Raw genomic sequence first — 21,699 nt, 5'->3', positions numbered from 1 at the left:
ACTCGTACAAGAATTAATTTTAGCAAGAAGTACCTCCGACTGAACACCATTTACCAGTCTGTACCCTAGGTAATTAAAGTTCATCCATGTATCATATTGGCTGTGATCTCAATCATTTGGATGCATAAACATACTGAACATGTGTATATCTGAATCTTTTTGTGAATTATGTATGAATATTGTCGTGTGATCTATCAATCATTTGGATGCATAGATATGCTGAGCTTGTGTATATATGAATCTTTTGAGTTGTTGATAGTGAATGTTGGCCATGAATATGAACGTGTCCTGTGAAACTGAGTTTGATACGAATGTTTACCTTTTCTGTTGTATTGGTGTTCAAGAGGGCGAACAAGTATCAGCTAGGCCTAGGTTTTGTATTTTAACATGCCTACTGTGGGGTATGTGACGTGTGGGTGTCAACGGCACACCTTCTTCAAGAGAAGAATTGCACCTGCTTTGTTAGGGTAGCAACAACGCATCAGCTCTTTTAAATATTTTTATTACTATGTCTTTCCCTCTCCCCCGCTCAACCCCTACCGTAATGTTTTCGGCCTCAAAACAAACATAGTACTGCATTGTTTTTGGGGCTTGATGAAAAATCGAGTGCTGGTTTTTATAGGTTGGCCCGCCCAACAAATGGGCTGCTGGTCCACCACGACGGACTGGGAGGCTAAAAATACAAGTTGTATGGTGCAGAGGCAAGTAAAAAAACACTATCGAGAGCCATCCACAGAAGAAAAAATCGCTCCTAATGTGCTTCTTCAGTTGTGCCGCCGGCCCCCTCTTTAATCCAGTTCGCTTGGGGATCTAGTATCATTTTTTTCCAGAGGGCGAACAAGTATCAGCTAGGCCTAGGTTTTGTATTTTAACATGCGTAGCCCACGACATACGGAGACAGTGGTTTCAACTTATTTTTTGAGGTCCATATCGGCCTATGGGCTTCTTCTTAAAGATCGACGGCCCAATGTATTTTTTAATAAAACGCAGGTCTCTGTTCTATTTATCTATATATAAGAATAATAATGTTGTGTCCAATTTATGTTTTCCCTTCTAACCACATTATATATATTTATATCATTATTATTATCGTATATTTTATAGAGACTTATATATACATTATAAAAACATCCCACATGTTATTAACTTACAAAATTAAATGTTTAACAGAAGTTGGCAAGGAAAATCCTGGTTGTTTTTGACTCACAGGCAAGGAAAATCCTGGTGATTGCGTACAAAAGCTTGCGAAGATTTTAAGGACCAATTTAATAATAACACGCTCATTTTTATTTTGAGCAATAACTCGCTAATTTGTTAATTATATATATAAAAAATGTGCCTCTCCTGTTTATTCTTTGATATTAATTGCTCCTTCTAACATAACATTATATATATAACGAGCCCAGCTAATTCGTGTATTTCAAGGAAGTGCAAATGGGCTGGGATTTCTTAGAAAATATAAATGGGCCTGATTGACACGAAATTATTTGTTCACCCAGCCCAGCGAATGGACTGTACATTCTAGAAAACATGGGTTAAATATATGCCACATTTTTGCAGGTTGACATGTGGGCCAATAGGTCGAAGCCTATGCAGGGCGTTGTCAACTTGGTCAACAAATGATTGTGACATCCACAGCCATTGGATTTATATCCAACGGCCGGCATGCACCTGCAATCTCTCGTCTTCTTCCTCCAGCGTCGCTGGGACCGCCTGGTCCGGCCTCCAGTGGCTAGCGGCTCTGCTTAGCACGCATCACTGCGAAGCGCTACCCCACCATCGGCCAGGCTATCCCTCCACCCCTCCACACCTCCTATTATTCTCCACCGACTGCAGCCCCACGCCGCACCAGAACCAGTTATAACCCTTCTCCTCCTCTCAATCTGCAACTCCACTGCCGCGTCTTCCCATCTCTAAGTCGTTCCCGTCAGGGGCCTCGCCGTCGTCCACCGCCTCGCTGCGCTCGGTGCGGCATGGTCAACAAACGAGAGTCATCGAAAGAGGACTGTACATGGAGAGCCTGACGGCTGGGACCCACGAGGTCCATGGTCGCACGCAAGGAAAGTTCCTCCTTATTAAGCTAATAAAATGTTTCCTCCACCTGACAGCTGGGACCCACCGGATGTATCTTTGCACGGAAGGAAGTGCCTCCTTGTTTTGCAAAAAAAAATTATTCATCCTGTTGACAGCTAGGACCCGTCAGATTTGGTGGCTGACTTGTGGGCCTACTAAGCGGACGTGTACGCAGGGCTTTGTCAACTTAATTAATAAATGATTCCAGTAGCTAGACCGTTGGATGTTAATCCAACAGCCATGCTCCTTCTTCAACCTCTATTCTTGCTCCTGTATCCCGTGGGCGGCACCGCAGCTATGCTGCCTCGCACCTGAACAAGTCAAGTTTCCCTCTCCTCTCCATCTGCGACTCCACTGCCCCGTATTCCCCATCTCCGGGTCATTCTAGTCCGGGGCCTCGCCATCATCCACCGGCCTTGGTGCGCTCGGCACGGTGTGGTCAACAACCTAGAGTCATTGGAAGATGAATGTACGTGAGAGGCTAACAGTGGGGACGCACCACGCCCATCGACGCATGCATGCAACGGAACGCGGCGTGGTCAACATGGTCAAGGACCGACTTCCATCGGAAGTGTACTGTATGTGGAGAGGCTGACAGCTGGGTCCACGGCCGCAGCAAGGAAGTGCCTCCTTATTACGTGGAAAATAATGATTCCTCCACCTAATAGCAGGGACCCACTGGACAGGCCACCGTATTTTGTGAAAAAAATGTTTCCCACTGACTGCTGGGACCCACCTTACGGGCCACCGTATTTCGCGAAAAAAACGTTCCCCCCATTGTCAGCTCAGACCCACCGGAAGTGCCTCCTTATTAAGCAGAAAAAATGAATACCCCCCTGCTAGCTGGGACCCACCTTGGTGGGAGGCTGACTTGTGGGCCTACTAAGTTGACGGGGACGGAGAGCTTTGTCAACTTAGTCAATATGAACGATTCTAGCTCCAGTGACCGTACGATGTCCATCCAACGGTTGTAGTGCTTCTTCAACCTCTGGTCTTCTTGCTCCAGCCGCCCAAAGAAGCGCCGGTCGTGCCGCATGCTCCTGCCTCCCGTGGCCGGCTATGATGCTGTGGAGGCCTCACCGCCCCCTACTACTCCCGCCACTGGCCAGGCCATCCCTCTACTCACGCACACCCCCTGTTATTCTGCAGCGACGGCAACCTCACACCACAGCCGAACGAGTGAAACCTCACACTCCTCTACGCGTGGGCATCCACTGCCGCGTCTTCCCTGGCTCCGTGTCGTCCCCTTCCTAGGCCTCGCCGTCGTCCACCGCCCTGGTGCTCTCGGCGCGGCGTGGTCAACGTGGTCAAGGAACGACTTCCATCAGAAGAGTACTGTACGTGGAGAGGCTGACAGCTGGGTCCATGGCAGCCGCAAGGAAGTGCCTCCTTATTACGCGCAAAATAATTATTCCTCCACGTGACAGCAGGGACCCACCGGACGGGCCACCTTATTTCGCGAAAAAATGTTTCCCCCTAACTGCTGGGACCCACCAGCCACATCTTCGCACGCAAGGAAGTGCGTCTGAAAAAAAACCGATTCGCCCCCCTGACTGCTGGGACCCACCAGCTACATCTTCGCACACAAGGAAGTGCCTGATAGTCGGGATCCACCTGGTCGACGCGTACGTAGCGTTGTCATTCTGGTCGCGAACATGTATGTATGTACTGGTCGATGTAGAGGCGCGCACGTGTCTTAGTAGAGGCGCGCATGTGTCGTAGTAGAGGCGCACACGTAGCATGTACATGTACGTACATCAGCCAGTGTGCAAGAAACAAAATACGGCCACGTACGTACATATGGGGGGTCTTGAATGCTTACTCGTGCATACGTACGGCCAGGGCTCATGTACATGGCTGGGTCGGAACGGAGAAACAACGTCGTCGTCGTGTTCATGGGGAGCCAACCGGCTGGGTCAAAATGGAATGCATCGTCGTGTTCATCGGGAGGGCTTGGACGGAACAGGCAATGGGAACGAGGCCTGGCGTACCGCACAACGGAGGAAACGGCCTTGTGTTTGACCGGCCACATTTGAAATGGGATCATGTTCATCGGGAGGGGTCTGGCATAACACAAAACGGAGGAAACAGACCTCCTACGATCGAAACAGGGGTCCTGTTGATCGGGAGGGGCGTGGCATACCACAAAACAGAGGAAACGGATTTGTGTTGGAGCGCTACGGTCGAAACGGGGGTCCTGTTCATCGGGAGGGGTGTGGCGTACCACAAAACAGGACTCCACGGGATACTGTTCATCTCCACCATCGACCTCCTCCTGCCTCCACGGGCTACTGTTCATCCACCGTCGACCTCCTCCAGACTCCACCTGCGACTGTTCATCCACGGGCTGCTGTTCATCCAGCCTCCACCGCACGCTACTCCACCGACTACTGTTCAACCACCCCTCTCCACGGGCTCCTGTTCAACCACCCCTCCACGGGCTACTGTTCATCCACCCCTCCACCATCTACTGTTCATCCAGCCCTACACGGGGTCGTCCTGTTCATCCAGCCCTCCACGGGGTCCTGTTCATCCAGCCCCAACCGGCTCGATTGATCGTGGTCCTGTTCATCCAGAGGCAATGCCATGGGGTCCTGTTCATCCAGCCCCACCGCTCACTATTCATCCAACCCCCTCCCCCCCCGCAACACTCACTATTCATCCAGAGGCAGCATTGATCGGCTTCAGTTAGCAACAGTAGCGAAGGAATCACTCGATCGGGTTTACTTAACAGCCATCGATCGATCGTTCGGGTTCAATAACGCTTAGCATGCAGTGTAATCTCTCGGGTTCAGTTAGAGCCCAATGCCTCGGTTTGGTTCAGTTAGAACCCAACGCCTCGCTCGGGTTTAGTTAGAGCCCACGCCTCGCACACACGCGCGTACGTGTACGAGAGAAACATGCATCGCTCGGCCCCTGACCACCCACCGTAACCGGGAACTCCTCGAAATTTTTCTCGCCCTCGCTTCTACCACGGTTTTTTTCGTCATGGATGGCCCAAAGAATGTCATGCAGTTGCGTCTCCGGCCCGCCCAGGATGAAAAGCCCATTTTCTGTCATGATTTTTTGTCATAGAAGTAGGATCCCACCACATCTATGATGATACCGGGTTTTGTCACAAGTATCGTCATAGAAGTGTCATAAGTATGACAGGAAAAAATTTCGTTCGGCCCAAAATGTCACGGATGTGTCTTTTTTCTAGTGCTGTATACCTGCGCGACTAGTGATGTGTTTGATGTTAACTTCCGGGGTTTGTTTGGCATCGAGCGCTGTACGTATGCTTTACCTTTTGTATTTGTTTCCAGCTTGTACTTCTTTTACTAGTACTATGATCGATTCTGTATTTGAACTTACCCATTTTGCGCTCCTTTTTTTGCAGGTGAGTGGCTGGACCTTGGTGAGCATGACTACATGATCTTTGGCAGCCAGTTCTCGGAGCTCGAGCATGTACTTGTTGATTTGAACCAGGGGCGTTCTCCCAAAAAGACAAGATCTGGTGTTACGAAGGGGCGATTGGGAGCTCCCAAAGGTTCTACGACTGCTTGTGCAGAAAGCCCCTCTACACCCAAGAATCCCATTGTGCAATTGATAGACAGTGATGAATATGCGTTTGACAAGATCACTGGCATGGGAGGAGTCACCAGGAGCGCTGCTGCCAAGGGTTTATCTCCCCTTGCTGGAATAGTGGCCCGTAGAGCTAGTGTTTCTAGGAAGGATCATGCTTTGTATTCTGGCAATGGTACAAGCACGAAGCGTGCACCCAAAGCTCCTATAAAGTTTTGCTCCCGTGTGCAGAACTTCACCCTCATAAATTTCCTCACATGGACAAGGCTCGCAAGTTGTATAATCTGTTGCTTAGTGATGAAGGACGTGAGAAGTATGCCGAGTGAGTATCTCTCATTATGTTTCCTATTATTTTTCTTCTGTTGTTTCTAACTGCTAGATAAATATGTCTTGAGCTGCTCATTTTTATATAACTTGAACTGCTATGAATGCCTTATCTTACTTCCCCTTATTTTTTTGTTCTTGTATGTGCTGCAGTAATGCGTTCTCAATGATACCTTAGCCCGATGATAATGTAACTACCTTCACTGGCAAACGCATCTCAGAAGTTTTTGGACCTGGACAGTTGATGGAGGGTGATGTAATGGACTTCCTCATTGATGATTGGAAGCGAGATCCCGAGCAAAATGTTGATTTCACTTCTGGAAAAAGGATCTTGCTGAGTCCATATTTCATCACGGTAATGAATAAGATCGTTTGTTTCTTGAAACAAGAGTGCCTAATTTTTTATGAGTTTTTAAAATACTTTCCTTGTTGATCCTTTCCCTCTGTCTATTTCTTTTTGGATTTTCACAGATTGTGCTTGATTCTACTTTGTACGATGATGAAGATAAAGAGTTCAATGTGGAGAGTGCAGCGAGAGATTTCAAGAGCTATGTTCAAGATGGGGAAGACTTGCTCAGTGTTGACCTTGTGAGATATACTAGCTGATTTTTTGGTTTTTTTGTTTGCTGTGATGGTGGTTTTTATTTTGAACATTTTAATATCTCTTTTTGGTGATTTGTTTTTAGGTCATGATGCCTCTGTTCAAACCTATGGTTTTATCAAAGGATTTGAAAGTGAACCACTTCTCCTTATATGCCTTGAATCGGTACCGAAGTACCGTTGACATCCTTGACCCTTTACCTTATCCTAAGAACCATCGTCCTTCAAAGAACACCTATCACAAAGACTGTGAGAAGATCGTGAGTGATATTTATTTTCTATACTAGATTAATTTCCCCCCTATTGTTTCTGCTTTTCTGAAGCCTGGAATGTGTGGGTTTTTTACAGATCTCTAGATTGGTCCAAGTAATGAAGGCTGTGTATGGTGACGGTCAGTATAATGCGAGCAAGCAGCCCAAACGGGAGGTTTTTGCAAAGAAACCAATGTTTGTCAAGGTTCCACTTCAAGTGACGAATGAATGTGGTCATTATACTCTCAAGTATGCAGAAACCTATGATGGTGAAAATATCATTGAGAACATTCGAAATAATGATGTGAGTTCTAGTTCAGCTTTCACTTTCTGTGTTTGGATGATTGTCTATTCCTTTTTTTATGTGTCATGATTTTTGATAATTTGTTTTATTATTTGACAGTCGCGTATTGCTGATCGGAATGCTGAGGGTCTGTATATAGTTGTGTTCAACCAGAATAACCATGTTCTGGTGACGGAGCTTCCCAAGGAGGTTCAGGCTTTGGCTCCTGATGCATAGAAGAAATGGTTATCATTTGTGTACAAAATGGGATACTTGTGTGATTTATGTCTTGAAAGCATTGTAGGCTTTGTACGTAGTGTTTGGATGTCTTGTCTACTATGTAATAACCAGTATACTTTGTGATGTTTTTAAGTGTGGAACAACGTTTTAAAAACGTTTTTTTGGTGATGCGAATGTGGTTGAACAGCTGTTCCACTCATGTATGTTTTCTCGTTAATTTGTTTTGGTTAAGTTTTATTTTTGTATTGAAGTCTTATAGACAAGTTGAACCGAAACACTTTTTTTCGAGTGCATTTACGAATTGTTGATGAAAAGTGAGATTATTTTTATTATCATCTGTCCCAACCTTACTTGGACCTTTATAGTTTCTATACCCTCTTTTCTTTGTACTTATGGTATAGTTTTGTGAGTACTGAATTATAATTCCATAATGCGTAAGTCTTTTAAAATTGGTGTCACAATAGTATTTGTGGATGTAGTGTGAGTGTAGTGACACTTCCTTGTTATGTAGCACCGATGTCATATAATGTGTTAGAACTGATGTTTTTTTGCAATTGATATTGTTTACGATGAAATTTGCTACATGATCTATAGCCAGATTTTATTTAAATATAAGAAATTGTGTATTTTGGCCTTCTTTTTCTATGTGGACGCATTGTTATTGGTTTTTTTCCTTGGTTTCAACCGTAATCTTTTTGATTGAGGTTTGGCCTTCTTTTTCTATGTTGTGATCAATGCATTATTTTGGTATCATCATAGTACTTGCCTTATGAACTAAGTTGTACCGAGATTCCAATTGTACTTGCACCGTGTCACTCTTTTTTTGTTTGTTTGATACTAGCACCTCACTGGCAATGTGGAATGATACTTCTGTTGTGGTTGTGAATTTTCTCTTCGTCAAACTGATATATTTTTGATTTAGTTTTGGCCTTCTTTTATCTAGGTTGTGATTGTTCTCAAGGCATTATTTGTATCCTCATAGTACTTACTGTACAGACTAAGTTGTACTGATGTTTCAATTGTTCTAGCACTGTTATTCTTGGTGTATCACTACTTTTAGGGAATGGGAATTGACGCTTCACATTCCTTTTTATTTTTATTTTATAGATTTACTGTGTGTTCAAGTGTACCAGTACTTTCACTCGTAGTATGCTAGTGTCTATGAAATACGTACTGATGGTTCTTGGTTTTTCCTGTTGCACTACATAGTAATTTTCTAAGAACTATAAGCATGATGCTGTTAGTAATTTTTAGTTTCTTTAGTTTCACTTGAAACTAAAAACTAATTTTTAGTGTGACAGTACTACCGTACATGACTAACTTGTACTGAGCATCAAAGTCTACTATTTGCTGTTCTCCTTACTCTACCTCTTGTTTTTGTGCAAATATCCCTGTGTGATGTTGCTCATGACTAGTACTGCATAGCGGCCACAAAGTTTCATTAACAATCTACTTCAACTTCAAATGATGGATAAACAAAATAGGAAGGCAACAAACTTGTTTAACGACATAAGCGAACGATGTACTTGACGACATATGCAAACTTGTTCACCGCAGACACACATGACGAAAGTAAGCTGGTTCAACCTAAAAAAAGCAAAGTACAAGTTTGAAACAACAAGATAAAGGAGAAGCACAAGCGCAAGCAACACAAAGGCAGACTTTGATGTCTCTTCAACCCGCGTAGTGGTAGTGGTAGTAGGGATCCTCTTCCTGCTCCTTAGAAATTTCTGCACCTGTTGTGATGTTGTCGATTATCTTCCATGACTTGTAGGTGGCGTACGCATCTGTAGCTACGTACTAGATGAGGTAATATGGCAGCAGGCTTATCCCCCACAGCTTATGGTCTTTCTCCTTGTCGATCTTATTCTTCATGCCTTTGTAGAATGGGTGGATGACGCTGGCTGCAACATCTGCCAAGGAGTCGTACTCTTTTCACCGTTGTATGGAACTCTCCAATTGCGCTGAATGTCGATGAAGTTCTTGGGGTTGATCTCCAAACCAGACCTCTTCAACATCTGTTTGTCATCTTCAATGCTGAAACCGACAAAGGTCAACAATTTATGCTCCTTCAGGAAGTCTTTGAGGTGCTTGGGCCTGCAAGGGGGAGACACATATTGAAGATTAGTGTTCTTTTTTTTGAAGACTTGATTCTTCTGTTTTATGGTTTAGAAGTGATAATCCATGAGGTAGATGCTTATATAGTATAAGTCATTGATGAATGTAGTTCAGAAACTATTACACAAAGTTCTGAAATTAAATTCAAGTACACCATGCTACTTTTCTTTTTACTATCTTCGGTGCTTCAGCAAATGCTTCACCAAGTTCTAGAACCAATAACCAGAGGCAATGATCTATGTGCTGCTTACTTCAAGTTTATTTTTCTTTTTGTGTAATAAAAGACCTATACCAGTGCTTCATGAAATTCTTACTTTTTTTTTGCTGCTGAAAAATAACATCAAACCAGGTTCAGGAACTACTTTTGTAAACATCTTTTTACACATCAAGTGTATAAAATACAGTAATGCATCAAGATCAGAAACTATGCTAGTACATCATGTTCAGAAAAAAATCTGGTGAAACAATTTTCAGATGCTAATCCAGTGCATCAGTGGCAAATTATATTATAGTGCATCTACTTGAGAAACATGTACTGAGGCATGCACTTCTCAAACTACATTAGTTCATCTTGTTGGGAAACAAGTTTAATGAAATTTTTAGGGAGTAGTATTAATAGAACATATGAATGAAGAGTAGTATGGATTACCATTTTGTGGCTGCTGCGATGTTGTACACCAAGCAGAGTTCCTCCATGCATAACTGCAGGACTGTTGGCATTTGCGGGGGTTCATCTCTTGTGGTAAACTCCACATCAAAACCGATGAATCTAGGATACAAGCCGAGGCTCATCATCTTGAGCCTGCCGATCACCTTGTCGGCCTCGTCTGGTTTGCTGGTGCAGACGATCTCCAGCATCTCCTTGCCGTGGAGCTCAACCCCTATGAGGGTTTGGTTATACTCACGCTTCTCTCCGGGGACGTGAACGTCGTCGAGGTTGCTGCTCTGGTCGGATGTCTCGCCCCGATGACGCTTGACAGACGGTTCCTGTGCCATTGCCTTCCTCCTGTGATCTTGGGCTTGGGAGAGAGATGTTTTTTTTCACTGGGTTGGGAGAGAGATGTTTATGGGTTGGGTTGTTTGTAATGAAGATTGAAGCGGCAATGGTGGTTTTTTGGAGATGTGGCAATGGTGTAGTCGATTTGGGTCTTTTCGTGGGCGTGGGGGAGGCGGTTCGTCGCCGAAGTGGTGGTAGTGGACGTGGGGTCGCTGTTCCAGTGCGTCATGGCAACCGCCCAGTGGGTAGCGCAGGTGGTGGGATGGAATAACCAACCGTCCAAGCCATCTTTTTTACCAGGGTATTCACTGGTCGGACTGACTACACTACCAAAAAATGACACATCCATGACATTTTGGGCCGAACGAATTTTTTTCTATCATACATATGACACTTCTATGACGATAATTGTGACAAAACCCGGTATCATCATAGATGTGGTGGGATCCTACTTCTATGACAAAAAATCATGACAAAAAATGGGCTTTTTGTCCTGGGCGGGCCGGAGACGTAGCTGCATGACATTCTTTGCCATCCATGACAGAAAAAACTGTGGTAGAAGTGAGGGCGAGCAAAATATCGGGGTGTTCTCGGTTACGGTGGGTGGTCGAGGCCGAGCGATGCATGGAGGTTTGTGCGTTTCTGTCGTACACGCACACGCGTGGGTGCGAGGTGTTGGGCTCTAACTGAACCCGATTGAGGCATTCGCCTACTGAACCCGAGCGATTGCACTGCAGGCTACGCGTTACTGAACCCGAGCGATCGATCGATGGCTGTTAACTGAAGTCGATCGATGCTGCCTCTGGATGAACAGTGAGCATTGCTGGGGGGTTTGGATGAACAGTTCCCGGTGGGGTGGATGAACATGACCCTATGGTGTTGTTTCTGGATGAACAGGACCCCAATCGATCTAGCATGTTGGGGCTGGATGAACAGGACCCTGTGGAGGGCTGGATGAACAGGACGACCCCATGGAGGGCTGGTTGAACAGTAGCCAGTGGAGGGCTGGATGAACAGTAGCCCGTGGAGGGGTGGTTGAACAGGAGCCCATGGAGAGGGCTGGTTGAACAGTTGCCGGTGGAGTAGCGCGCGGTGGAGGCTGGATGAACAAGAGCCCATGGATGAACAGTCGCATGTGGAGGCTGGAGGAGGTCGACGGTGGATAAGCAGTAGCCCATGGAGGCTGGAGGAGGTCGACGGTGGAGATGAATAGTATCCCGTGGAGTCCCGTTTTGCGATACACCACACCCCTCCCGATGAACAGGACCCCCGTTTCGACCATAGCGCTCCAACACATGTCCGTTTCCTCCGTTTTGCAGTACGCCACACCCCTCCTGATCAACAAGACCCCGTTTCGACCATAGGAGGTCCAACAGAAGTCCGTTTCCTTTGTTTTGTGCTACGCAAGACCCCTCCCGATGAACAAAATCCTGTTTCGACCGTAACCGGTCGAACACAAGGCCGTTTCCTCCGTTCTACGGTACGCCAGGCCTTGTTTCCATCGATTGTTCCGTCCAAGCCCTCCCAATGAACACGACGACGCATTCCGTTCCGACCCAACCAGTTGGCTCCCCATGAACAAGACGACGACGCAGTTTCTCTGTTCCGACCCATCCATGTACATGAGCCCTGGCTGTACGTATGCGTGAGTAGGCGTTCGGGACCCCGCCCGTATGTACGTATGTGGTCGTATTTACTTTTTTGCACCCTGGCCGCTGTACGTACATGTACATGCTACGTGTGCGCCTCTACTACGACACGTGCGCGTCTACATTGAGGAGTATGTACGGACATTTTTGCGACCAGAATGACAATGCTATGTACGCTTTGACCAGGTGGGTCCCGACTGTCAGGCACTTCCTTGCTGCGAAGGTGTAGCTGGTGGGTCCCAGCAGTCCGGGGGTGAATTTTTTTTTGCCTGGAAGCACTTCCTTGCGTGCGAAGATGTAGCTGGTGGGTCCCAGCAGTCAGGGGGGAAACGTTTTTTTTGTGAAATACGGTGGCCCATCCGGCGGGTCCCTACTATCAGGTGGAGGAATAATTATTTTGCGCGTAATAAGGAGGCACTTCCTTGCGGCCGCCATCGACCCATTTATCAGCCTCTTCGCGTATAGTACTCTTCTGACGGAAATCGTTCCTTGACCACGTTGACCACGCCGCGCCTAGAGCACCAGGGCGGTGGACGACAGCGAGGACTAGGAAGGGGACGACAGGACAGTGGAAGCCCGCGCGGAGAGGAGTACGAGGGTTCACTGGTTCGGCTGTGGTGTGAGGCTGCCGTCGCCGCAGGGCCTGGCAGTAGTGGGAATAGTAGGGAGTGGTGAGGCCTCCGCGGCAGCACAGCCGGCCATGGGAGGCAGGAGCATGCGGCACGACCGACGCTGATTTGGGCGGCTGGAGCAAGAAGACCAGAGGTTGAAGAAGCACTACGGCCGTTGGCTGGACATCGTATGGTCACTGGAGGTAGAATCGTTCATATTGACTAAGTTTACAAAGTCCTCCGTCTCCATCAACTTCGTAGGCCCACAAGTCAGCCTCCTGATACGTCTCCAACGTATCTATAAATTTTGATTACTCCATGCTACTTTGTCTACTGTTTTGGACTATATTGGGCTTTATTTTCCACTTTTATATTATTTTGGGACTAACCTATTAACCGGAGGCCCAGCCCAGAATTGCTGTTTTTTTTTGCCTATTTCAGTATTTCGAAGAAACAGAATATCAAACGGAGTCCAAACGGAATAAAACCTTCGGGAACGTGATTTTCTCACCGAACGTGATCCAGGAGACTTGGACCCTACTCCAAGAAGTGCCAGAGGCGGTCACGAGGGTGGAGGGCGCTCCCCTGGGCGTGCCCCTGCCTCGTGGCCCCTCTGTTGCTCCATCGACGTACTCCTTCCTCCTATATATACCTATGTACCCCCGTCAGATCAGAACAGGAGCCAAAAACCTAATTCCACCGCCGCAACCTTCTGTATCCGCGAGATCCCATCTTGGGGCCTGTTCCGGAGCTCCGTCGAAGAGGGCATCTACCATGGAGGGCTTCTACATCAACACCATAGCCTCTCCGACGAAGTGTGAGTAGTTTACTTCAGACCTTCGGGTCCATAGTTGTTAGCTAGATGGCTTCTTCTCTCTTTTTGGATCTCAATACAATGTTCTCCCCGTCTCTTGTGGAGATCTATTCGATGTAATCTTGTTTTTGCGGTGTGTTTGTTGAGACCGATGAATTGTGGGTTTATGATCCAGTATTATCTATGGAAAATATTTGATCCTTCTCTGAATTCTTTTATGTATGATTGAGTTATCTTTGCAAGTCTCTTCGAATTATCTTTATGGTTTGGCCAACTAGATTGGTAGTTCTTGCAATGGGAGAAGTGCTTAGCTTTGGGTTCAATCTTGCGGTGTCCTTACTCAGTGACAGAAAGAGTTGCCAGGCATGTATTGTATTGTTGCCATCGAGGATAACAAGATGGGTTTTTTTTATCATATTGCATGAATTTATCCCTCTACATCATGTCATCTTGCTTACGGCATTACTCTGTTTTTACTTAATACTCTAGATGCATGCTGGATAGCGGTCGATGAGTGGAGTAATAGTAGTAGATGCAGAATCGTTTCGGTCTACTTGTTTTGGACGTGATGCCTATATACATGATCATCGCCTAGATATACTCATAACTATGCTCAATTATGTCAATTGCTCAATAGTAATTTGTTCACCCACCGTAGAATTCTTATGCTCTTGAGAGAAGCCACTAGTGAAACCTATGGCCCCCGGGTCTATTCTCATCATATCAATTTCCATTACTTTATTTACTTGCTTTGTTTTACTTTGCCTTTTACTTTTTACTTTGCATCTATCTATCAAAAATACCAAAAATATTATCTCTATCAGATCTCACTCTCGTAAGTGACCGTGAAGGGATTGACAACCCCTAAGCGTTGGTTGCGAGTTGCTATCGTTTTGTGTAGGTACGAGGGACTTGTGCGTGGTCTCCTACTGGATTGATACCTTGGTTCTCAAAAACTGAGGGAAATACTTACGCTACTTTACTGCATCATCCTCTCCTCTTCGGGGAAATCCAATGCAGTGCTCAAGAGGTAGCAAGAAGAATTTCTGGCGCCGTTGCCGGGGAGGTTCGCGCAAAAGTCAACTATACCAAGTACCCATCACAATCCCTATCTCTCGCATTACATTATTTTCCTCTCGTTTTCCTCTCCCCCACTTCACCCTTGCCGTTTTATTCGCCCTCTCTTTCCCAATCTCCTCCTCTCTTTCTCTTTTGCCTTTTTCTCGTTTGCCTTTGCTTGTGTGTTGGATTACTTGTTGCCATGGCACAAGATAATACCAAATTGTGTGATTTCTTGAATACCAATAATAATGATTTCCTTAGTACTTCGATTGCTCCTCTTAATAATGATGAGTCTTGTGAAATCAATACCGCTTTGTTGAATCTTGTTATGAAAGATCAATTCGCTGGCCTTCCTAGTGAAGATGCCGCTACTCATCTAAACAATTTTGTTGATTTGTGTGATATGCAAAAGAAGAAAGATACGGATAACAATATTGTCAAATTAAAGTTATTTTGGTTTTCACTTAGAGATCGTGCTAAAGTTTGGTTTTCATCCTTGCCTGAAAATAGTATTGATTCTTGGAACAAGTGCAAAGATGCTTTTATCTCTAAGTATTTTCCTCCCGCTAAGATTATCACTCTTAGGAATGATATCATGAATTTTAAACAACTTGATCATGAGCATGTTGCCCAATCTTGGGAAAGAATGAAATTAATGCTTCGCAATTGCCCTACTCATGGTTTGAATTTATGGATGATCATACAAAATTTTTAAGCCGGATTGAATTTTGCTTCTAGAAATCTTTTAGATTCGGCCGCGGGAGGCACTTTTATGGAAATTACGTTAGGGGATGCTACCAAATTGCTTGATAATATTATGGCTAATTATTCTCAATGGCATACCGAAAGAACTTCTAGTAAAAAAGTGCATGCTATAGAAGAAATCAATGTTTTGAGTGAAAAGATGGATGAACTTATGAAGATGTTTGCTACTAAAAATACTTCTCTTGATCCCAATGTTATGCCTTTATCTACTTTGATTGAGAATAATAATGAATCTATGCATGTGAATTTTGTCGGAAGGAATAGTTTTGGAAATAACGCGTATAGAGGGAATTTTAATCCTAGGCCTTATCCTAGTAATCCTTCTAATAATTATGGAAATTCCTACAACAACTCTTATGGAAATTTTCATAACATGCCCTCTGAATTTGAGAGTAGTGTTAAAGAGTTTATGAATTCACAAAATAATTTTAATGCTTTGCTTGAAAAAGAATTGCTTAAGGTTGATGATTTGGCTAGGAACGTTGATAGAATTTCTCTTGAAATTGATTCTTTAAAGCTTAGATCTATTCCTCCTAAGCATGATATCAATGAGTCTCCCAAAGCTATGAGAATTTCCATTGATGAGTGCAAGGAAAGAACCGCTAGGATGCGTGCTTCCAAAGATGCCTTTATTAAAGGGTGTTCTTCCGATTCCTACGAAAATCAAGATGAAGATCTAAAATTTATTGATGTGTCCCCTATTAAATCCTCGTTTTGCAATATGAATCTTGATGAAACTGAATATGATCTTCCTTTACCTAGAAGGCGACCTAAGAATTCTGAGTTTCTAGATCTTGATGATGAAATTGATGAAAGTGGGATTGAAATAAATAAAAACCATGATGTTGCTAAACCCACTATTTTGGATCTCAAGGAATTTAATTATGAAAATTGCTCTTTGATTGGTTGTATTTCCTTGTTGCAATCTGTGCTAGATTCTCCCCATGCTTATAGTCAAAATAAGGCCTTTACCGAACATATTGTTGATGCTTTGATGCAATCTTATGAAGAAAAACTTGAGTTGAAAGTTTCTATCCCTAGAAAACTCTTTGATGAGTGGGAACCTACTACTAAAATTAAAATTAAAGATTTTGAGTTTTATGCTTTGTGTGATTTGGGTGCTAGTGTCTCTATTATCCCCAAAACTTTATGTGATTTGCTAGATTTCCGTGATTTTGATGATTGCTCACTAAATTTGCATCTTGCGGACTCCACTATTAAAAATCCTATGGGACGAATTAATGATGTTCTTATTGTTTCCAATAGGAATTATGCACCCCTAGATTTTATCGTTCTTGATATAGATTGCAATCCTTCATGTCCTATTATTCTTGGTAGACCTTTCCTTAGAACGATTGGTGCAATTATTGATATGAAGGAAGGGAATATTAGATTCCAATTTCCCTTAAAGAAGGGTATGGAACACTTCCCTAGAAATAAAATAAAATTACCATATGAATCTATTATGAGAGCCACTTATGGATTGCCTACCAAAGATGGCAATACCTAGATCTATCCTTGCTTTTATGCCTAGCTAGGGGCGTTAAACGATAGCGCTTGTTGGGAGGCAACCAAATTTTATTTTGTGTTCTTTGTTTTTGTTCCTGTTTAGTGTTAAATTTTGTTTCTACTTTCTGTTTAGATGTGGTTTTGTGTTTTAATTAGCGTTTGTGCCAAGTAGAACCTATAGGATAAGCTATGATGATAGTTGATTTGATTCTGCTGAAAAACAGAAACTTTGCGCTCACGAGAAAAACTTCAATAAATCACAGGAACATGATTTTCCATTTATTCTTTTTTTCTTCTGATCAATAAACAAATTGTCCAGTACGTCCTATTTTGGTAGAATTTTTAGAGTTCCAGAAGTTTGCTTTAGTTACAGTTGCTACAGACTGTTCTGTTTTTGACAGATTCTGTTTTTCTTGTGTTGTTTGCTTATTTCAATGCATCTATGGCTAATAAATTAGTTTATAACTCATAAGGAAGTTGGAATACAGTAGGTTTAACACGTTTATAAATAAAGAATGAGTTCATTACAGTACCTTGAAGTAGTCTTTTGTTTTCTTTCACTAACGGAGCTCACGAGATTTCTATTGAGTTTTGTGTTGTGAAGTTTTCAAGTTTTGGGTGAATTCTTTTTATGGATTATGGAACAAAGAGTGGCAAGAGCCTAAGCTTGGGGATGCCCATGGCACCCCCAAGATAATCCAAGGACACCAAAAAGTCAAAGCTTGGGGATGCCCCGGAAGGCATCCCCTCTTTCGTCCACTCCATCGGTAATTTACTTGGAGCTATATTTTTATTCACCAACATGATATGTGTTTTGCTTGGAGCGTCTTTATTATTTGTGTCTTTGCTTGTTAGTTTAACACAATTATCCTTTCTGTACACACCTTTTGAGAGAGCCATACCTGATTTGGAATTTGTTAGAATACTCTATGTGCTTCACTTATATCTTTTGAGCTTGATAGTTTTGCTCAATGTGCTTCGCTTATATCTTTTGAGCTTGATAATTTTTGCTCTAGTAATTCACTTAGATATTTTAGAGCACGGTGGTGGATTTGTTTTAAAGAAACTATTTGATCTCTCATGCTTCACTTAGATTATTTTGAGAGTCGTTAATAGCATGGTAATTTGCTTAATGTTAATATACTTGGTATTCAAGATATGTGAAACTTTCTTTTGAGTGAAATGAATACTAAGATAAGTTTGATGCTTGATAATTGTTTTGAGATATGGAGGTGATAATATCAAAGTCGGGCTAGTTGGGTGATTATGAATTTGAGAAATGCTTGTGCTGAAGTCTGCAAGTCCCGTAGCATGCACATATGGTTAAAGTTGTGTAACAAATTTGAAACATGAAGTGTACCTGGCTTGTGCATCCTTATGAGTGGCGGTCGGGGACGAGCGATGGTCTTTTCCTACCAATCTATACCCCTAGGAGCATGCGCGTAGTACTTGAATTTTTGATTACTTCTAAATTTTTTGCAATAAGTATATGAGTTCTTTTTGACTAATGTTGAGTCCATGGATTATACGCACTCTCACCTTTCCACCTTTGCTAGCCTCTTCGGTACCGTGCATTGCCCTTTCTTACCTTGAGAGTTGGCGCAAACTTCGCCGGTGCATCCAAACCCCGTGATACGATACGCTCTATCACACATAAACCTCCTTATATCTTCCTCAAAACAGCCACCATACCTACCTATTATGGCATTTCCATAGCCATTCCGAGATATATTGCCATGCAACTTACATCATCATCATGACATACATTACTTTTGTCATATTGGCATTGCATGATCATGTAGTTGACATCGTATTTGTGGCAAAGCCACCATGCATTATTTTTCATACATGTCACTCTTGATTCATTGCACTATCCCGGTACACCGCCGGAGGCATTCATATAGAGTCATATCTTGTTCTAAGTTTCGAGTTGTAATCCTTGCGTTGTAATCAATAGAAGTGTGATGATCATCATTATTAGAGCATTGCCCAAATAAAAAAAAGAGAAAGGCCAAAAATAAAAAAATAAAGGCCCAAAAAAAGAAAATAAAAAGGGCAATGCTACTATCTCTTTTTCCATACTTGTGCTTCAAAGCAGCACCTTGTTCTTCATGTAGTGAGTCTCATATATTGTGCTTCAAAGTAGCACCTTGTTCTTCATGTAGTGAGTCTCATATATTGTGCTTCAAAGTAGCAGCTTGTTCTTCATGTAGTGAGTCTCATAAGTTGTCCTTTTATACTAATGGGAATTTTTCATTATAGAACTTGGCTTGTATTCCTACAATGGGCTTCCTCAAATGCCCTAGGTCTTCGTGAGCAAGCAAGTTGGATGCACACCCACTAGTTTTCTTTTGTTGAGCATTCATAGCTCTAGTGCATCCGTTGCATGGCAATCCCTACTCCTCATGTTGACATCAATTGATGGGCATCTCCATAGCCCATTGATTAGCCTCGTCAATGTGAGACTTTCTCCTTTTTTTGTCTTCTCCACACAATCCCCATCATCATATTCTATTCCACCCATAGTGCTATATCCATGGCTCACGCTCATGTATTGCGTGAAAGTTGAAAAAGTTTGAGATTATTTAAGTATGAAACAATTGCTTGGCTTGTCATCGGGGGTATAGAAGTTGGGAACATCTTTGTGTGACGAAAATGAAGCATAGCCTAACTATATGATTTTGTAGGGATGAACTTTCTTTTGCCATGTTATTTTGAGAAGAAATGATTGCTTGATTAGTATGCTTGAAGTATTATTATTTTAGTGTCAATATGAACTTTTGTCTTGAATCTTTCGGATCTGAATATTCATATCACAAATAAGAAGATTTACATTGAAATTATGCCAAAGTATCACTCCGCATCAAAAACTCTTTTTTATCATTTACCTACTCGAGGACGAGCAGGAATTAAGCTTGGGGATGCTTGATACGTCTCCAACGTATCTATAATTTTTGATTACTCCATGCTACTTTGTCTACTGTTTTGGACTATATTGGGCTTTATTTTCCACTTTTATATTATTTTTGGGACTAACCTATTAACCGGAGGCCCAGCCGAGAATTGCTGTTTTTTTTTGCCTATTTCAGTATTTTGAAGAAACAGAATATCAAACGGAGTCCAAACAGAATAAAACCTTCGGGAACGTGATTTTCTCACCGAACGTGATCCAGGAGATTTGGACCCTACTCCAAGAAGTGCTAGAGGCGGTCACGGGGGTGGAGGGCGTGCCCCCCTGGGCGCGCCCCCTGCCTCGTGGCCCCTCTGTTGCTCCACCGACGTACTCCTTCCTCCTATATATACCTATGTACCCCCGTCAGATCAGAACGGGAGCCAAAAACCTAATTCCACTGCCGCAACCTTCTGTATCCACGAGATCCCATCTTGGGGCCTGTTCCGGAGCTCCGCTGGAGAGGACATCTACCATGGAGGGCTTCTACATCAACACCATAGCCTCTCCGATGAAGTGTGAGTAGTTTACTTCAGACCTTCAGGTACATAGTTATTAGCTAGATGGCTTCTTCTCTCTTTTTGGATCTCAATATAATGTTCTCCCCCTCTCTTGTCGAGATCTATTCAATGTAATCTTCTTTTTGCGGTGTGTTTGTTGAGATCGATGAATTGTGGGTTTATGATCCAGTACTATCTATGGAAAATATTTGATTCTTCTCTGAATTCTTTTATGTATGATTGAGTTATCTTTGCAAGTCTCTTCGCATTATCTTTATGGTTTGGCCAACTAGATTGGTAGTTCTTGTAATGGGAGAAGTGCTTAGCTTTGGGTTCAATCTTGCGGTGTCCTTACTCAGTGACAGAAAGAGTTGCAAGGCACGTATTGTATTTTTGCCATCGAGGATAACAAGATGGGGGTTTTATCATATTGCATGAATTTATCCCTCTACATCATGTCATCTTGCTTAAGACGTTACTCTGTTTTTTACTTAATACTCTAGATGCATGCTGGATAGCAGTCGATGAGTGGAGTAATAGTAGTAGATGCAGAATCGTTTCGATCTACTTGGTTTGGAGGTGATGCCTATATACATGATCATCGCCTAGATATACTCATAACTATGCTTAGTTCTGTCAATTGCTCAACAGTAATTTGTTCACCCACCATAGAATACTTATGCTCTTGAGAGAAGCCACTAGTGAAACCTATGGCCCCCGGGTCTATTCTCATCATATGAATTTCCATTACTTTATTTACTTGCTTTGTTTTACTTTGCCTTTTACTTTTTACTTTGCATCTATCTATCAAAAATACCAAAAATATTATCTCTATCAGATCTCACTCTCGTAAGTGACCATGAAGGGATTGACAACCCTAAGGGTTGGTTGCGAGTTGCTATCGTTTTGTGTAGGTACGAGGGACTTGTGCGTGGTCTCATACTGGATTGATACCTTGGTTCTCAAAAACTGAGGGAAATACTTACGCTATTTTACAGCATCATCCTCTCCTCTTCGGGGAAATCCAACGCAGTGCTCAAGAGGTAGCACCTCCCACCAAGGTGGGTCCCAGCTAGCAGGGGGAGTATTCTTTTTTTGTGCGTAATAAGGAGGCACTTCCGGTGGGTCGGGGCTGACAGCGGGGGGAACGTTTTTTTCATGATATACGGTGGCCCGTCTGGTGGGTCCCAGCAGTCAGGGGGGAAACATTTTTTTCATGAAATACGGTGGCCCGTCTGGTGGATCCCAGCTGTCAGGTGGAGGAATAATTATTTTCCGCGTAATAAGGAGGCACTTCCTTGCGGCTGCCGTGGACCCAACTGTCAGCCTCTCCATGTACAGTACTCTTCCGATGGAAGTCGGTCGTTGACCACATTGACCATGCCGCGC

The sequence above is a fragment of the Triticum dicoccoides genome, chromosome 7B (genome assembly GCF_002162155.2).
Source record: "Triticum dicoccoides isolate Atlit2015 ecotype Zavitan chromosome 7B, WEW_v2.0, whole genome shotgun sequence".
NCBI lineage: Eukaryota > Viridiplantae > Streptophyta > Magnoliopsida > Poales > Poaceae > Triticum > Triticum dicoccoides.
This window is presented reverse-complemented; position numbering follows the sequence as displayed.